We start from the raw sequence: 4,499 nt of genomic DNA on the forward strand, positions 1-4,499 counted from the left end.
ATCAAGCGCATCTCTGTGACAATGTCTCATGTGAACACCCAAGCCGATCTTTGTTCTAAACGATCGTTCACATTCCGTGCATCGAAACCAAGTTTCTAACACAGCATCTACGTTCCGACCCTGATGGTCCCCTAGGCGTTGAGCCGTAGAGGTAATATTCACTGAGTTTATATCAGCTATCCGAGGCTCATTGTTAATATTCGTACCATCAGTTGTCGATTCTCTGGGCCGGTAACCCTATGAGAATCCTTTCGCCGCTCAAATTAGCTTACTGCCCAGCTGACACACTGGTGATCCAGTAACCCGGAGGATACCACGAGGAGGCCACATTCCAACTGGTGGGGCAACTTGTGCCTATGAGTCGACTTGGCTGAAAATCTACAAGTAAATTAACAGCCCATTTATCCTTAAGAGAGTCATAGTTACTCCCGCCGTTGACCCGCGCTTACTTGAATTTCTTCACTTTGACATTCAGAGCACTGGGCAGAAATCACATTGTGTCAACACCCGCTAGGGCCATCACAATGCTTTGTTTTAATTAGACAGTCGGATTCCCCAAGTCCGTGCCAGTTCTGAATTGATTGTTAATTGATAATCGTTATAATTTAAAAGAACTAATCGGTTGCCCGATTAGTATTCTTAAAAATTTTAGCAAGAAAGTTCCACAATTGGCTACGTAACTAAACTATCCGGGGAACAAGAAACTACCATAAAATGATAGATCTCTATTTACCCAGAACGAGCACATAAACCATGTTATTGTTTCCCAATCAAGCCCGACTATCTCAATCTTCAGAGCCAATCCTTATCCCGAAGTTACGGATCTAATTTGCCGACTTCCCTTACCTACATTATTCTATCGACTAGAGACTCTTCACCTTGGAGACCAGCTGCGGATATTGGTACGGCCTGTTGAGAAGTTTGCGTATCCCCACCATAAATTTTCAAGGTCCGAGGAGAAAATATCGACACAACAGTATATGTCATGCTCTTCTAGCCCATCTACCATATCTCTCTGCGAAAGACTTCCATGGTAGTACGGCTATAAAACAGAAAAGAAAACTCTTCCGATATCTCTCGACGGCTTCTTTATGGTCGTTCCTGTTGCCAGGATGAGCACGAGGCCCATATTTAATAACAAACGGATACTCAACAGGTTACGGAATTGGAACCGTATTCCCTTTCGTTCAAAATTATTCAAGTGTATAAAAATCCGTAATTAGGCACATTTATTTTGATTTTTCTTTACTTGAAAATTTTCGGCTTTCGCCTTGAACTTAGGACCGACTAACTCGTGATCAACCACTGTTCACACGAAACCCTTCTCCACTTCAGTCCTCCAAGGTCTCATTCGATTATTTGCTACTACCACCAAGATCTGTACCAATAGCGGCTCCATGCAGGCTTACGCCAAACACTTCTATGCACACTATTGTACCTTCCTACTCACTAAAGTTTCAAAATTTATATTACAAGTAATATAAATCATCTACTTTAGCGGTAATGTATAGGTATACAACTTAAGCGCCATCCATTTTAAGGGCTAGTTGCTTCGGCAGGTGAGTTGTTACACACTCCTTAGCGGATTTCGACTTCCATGATCACCGTCCTGCTGTTTTAAGCAACCAACGCCTTTCATGGTTTCTGTATGAGTTGTTAATTTGGGCACCGTAACATTACGTTTGGTTCATCCCACAGCGCCAGTTCTGCTTACCAAAAGTGGCCCACTGGGCACATTATATCATAACCTTAAACTTCATATCAAGAAAGTTAAGGTTCTTACCCATTTAAAGTTTGAGAATAGGTTAAGATCGTTTCGACCCTAAGGCCTCTAATCATTCGCTTTACCAGATAAGATTATTTTATATAATATTTAAATGCACCAGCTATCCTGAGGGAAACTTCGGAAGGAACCAGCTACTAGATGGTTCGATTGGTCTTTCGCCCCTATACTCAATTCTGACAATCGATTTGCACGTCAGAACTGTTTCGGTCTTCCATCAGGGTTTCCCCTGACTTCAACCTGATCAAGTATAGTTCACCATCTTTCGGGTCACAGCATATATGCTCAAGGTACGTTCTAGTTAGAGGTATAAATAATATAAATACCATTATACATAACTATATAGAACGCCCCGGGATTGTGTTAATCAACTATAAATAGTTAAAAAACTAATCCCATTAATAGTCAAGTTAATTACGCTATTAGGTTTATATCCCAATAACTTGCACATATGTTAGACTCCTTGGTCCGTGTTTCAAGACGGGTCCCGAAGGTATCCTGAATCTTTCGCATTGTTAATCATACAAGTGCATATAATAAACACAAAAATCAATGATAATCATGCCATTATATAATTCCGAAAAATTAACGCACTGTATTCTTATAAATCTATCAGCACTTTATCAAATTTACAACTTTTATTTCATGTTAAAACGCAAGCATTTTAATTGAAATAAACTATATGCCATAATTTTATGATAAATTAATATGCTAATAGATTACAATGTCCTTATATGGAAAAAATGCACACTATTATTATAATATTGTTTAAATATTACAATTCTAATGATGAATTTTCCATAACGGATATTCAGGTTCATCGGGCTTAACCTCTAAGCAGTTTCACGTACTATTTAACTCTCTATTCAGAGTTCTTTTCAACTTTCCCTCACGGTACTTGTTTACTATCGGTCTCATGGTTATATTTAGTTTTAGATGGAGTTTACCACCCACTTAGTGCTGCACTATCAAGCAACACGACTCTTTGGAAGCACCATCTAGTAATCATTAACGTTATACGGGCCTGGCACCCTCTATGGGTAAATGGCCTCATTTAAGAAGGACTTAAATCGTTAATTTCTCATACTAGAATATTGATGTTCCATACACTGCATCTCACATTTGCCATATAGACAAAGTGACTTAGTGCTGAACTGATTTCTTTTCGCTCGCCGCTACTAAGAAAATCCTTGTTAGTTTCTTTTCCTCCCCTAATTAATATGCTTAAATTCAGGGGGTAGTCCCATATGAGTTGAGGTTGTATAAAACAATGTTAATTTAGAACTTTATTTATGTTCAAATTTTATGGATTGTACTTTTTTATATATTATATTATATATATTAATATATATATATATATATATTTTTCGTTTTTGCTTTTTGGCTTTTGCTTTTTGCCTTCTTTTGCCTTTGGCTTTGGCTTTTTGTTCTTTGAAGATTTCTATAATATTTACAACAATTCTTTTTATCGCACCAATAATAAGAGGCAATTCTAGATGAAAAAAAAAAATTAAAATTTTTTCTTTTATGCTAGACATTCCTCAGTATTTTTTGATTCGAAAAAAGAGATAAATATATCTTCTTATTTTCTCATGCAAAATATACAATGAGTTTATAGTACCTTCCATATATATGTTTTAATATTATGAATATTATTTATAGAATATATAAATAAATATCCAATAATATACCATATGCTTAAAAATTTCGAAAAATTTTTAAACAACTTAATTAGCATAGTCTTACAACCCTCAACCATATGTAGTCCAAGCAGCACTCTAAAATTAATTAAAGTACATAACAGCATGGACTGCGATATGCGTTCAAAATGTCGATGTTCATGTGTCCTGCAGTTCACACGATGACGCACAGTTTGCTGCGTTCTTCATCGACCCATGAGCCGAGTGATCCACCGCTTAGAGTGATATATTTATTTGGTTTTATTTCATTACGTCACATATATGTTTATTGAAAGAAATTAAAAATACACCATTTTACTGGCATATATCAATTCCTTCAATAAAAAAATTTTATACCTAAACAATGTTGCGAAATGTCTTAGTTTTACACAATCTTTAAAAATACGGTACTTGACACAAATTTTTTATATATATTTTCACAATTATATATTTCTAAAGATATATGTAAAGCTTTAACCTGAAATCAGGTACAACATTATATATTTAGGTTGTTGCGTTTATATAACGTATGCGCATCTCAAAATCGATGTACAATACGTCTGTGCAACGCATGTATATTATATATATTATGGTATATATATATACACGCAATTTATTTTTGTTTGTTTGTTTATTTATGACAATTAAAAAAAATTTCGAAAAATACGAAATTTTTTTTTTTTTTATTAACGGATAAGAACATTATACAATAATGATCCTTCCGCAGGTTCACCTACGGAAACCTTGTTACGACTTTTACTTCCTCTAAATAATCAAGTTCGGTCAACTTTTGCGAAACAACCGCAACACACGAAGCGTCACAGTGATCACGTCCGGAGACCTCACTAAATAATTCAATCGGTAGTAGCGACGGGCGGTGTGTACAAAGGGCAGGGACGTAATCAATGCGAGTTAATGACTCACACTTACTGGGAATTCCAAGTTCATGTGAACAGTTTCAGTTCACAATCCCAAGCATGAAAGTGGTTCAGCGGTTTACCCGGACCTCTCGGTCTAGGAAATACACGTTGATACTT

General features: G+C 36.2%; 2 non-coding genes and 1 pseudogene across 2 annotated transcripts in view; all 3 read right to left on the bottom strand.

Moving 5' to 3' along the window:
- Positions 1-861: 861 nt before the first annotated feature.
- LOC149090904 (large subunit ribosomal RNA) lies at positions 862-3,021 on the bottom strand (annotated as a pseudogene).
- Positions 3,022-3,528: 507 nt separating this feature from the next.
- On the bottom strand, positions 3,529-3,707 carry LOC149090905 (5.8S ribosomal RNA). Its single transcript, XR_016197587.1, has one exon. It is a non-coding gene; the product is annotated as a 5.8S ribosomal RNA (ribosomal RNA).
- A 465-nt stretch (positions 3,708-4,172) lies between these two features.
- LOC149090906 (small subunit ribosomal RNA) overlaps positions 4,173-4,499 on the bottom strand; it is a 1,995-nt gene continuing 1,668 nt past the window's right edge. Inside the window, exon 1 of the ribosomal RNA XR_016197588.1 lies at positions 4,173-4,499. This exon is cut by the window's right edge and continues 1,668 nt beyond it. This is a non-coding gene — a ribosomal RNA (small subunit ribosomal RNA).

The sequence above is a fragment of the Drosophila navojoa genome, chromosome X (genome assembly GCF_054131105.1).
Source record: "Drosophila navojoa isolate 15081-1374.11 chromosome X, UAZ_NAV_1.0, whole genome shotgun sequence".
Classification (NCBI taxonomy): Eukaryota; Metazoa; Arthropoda; class Insecta; order Diptera; family Drosophilidae; genus Drosophila; species Drosophila navojoa.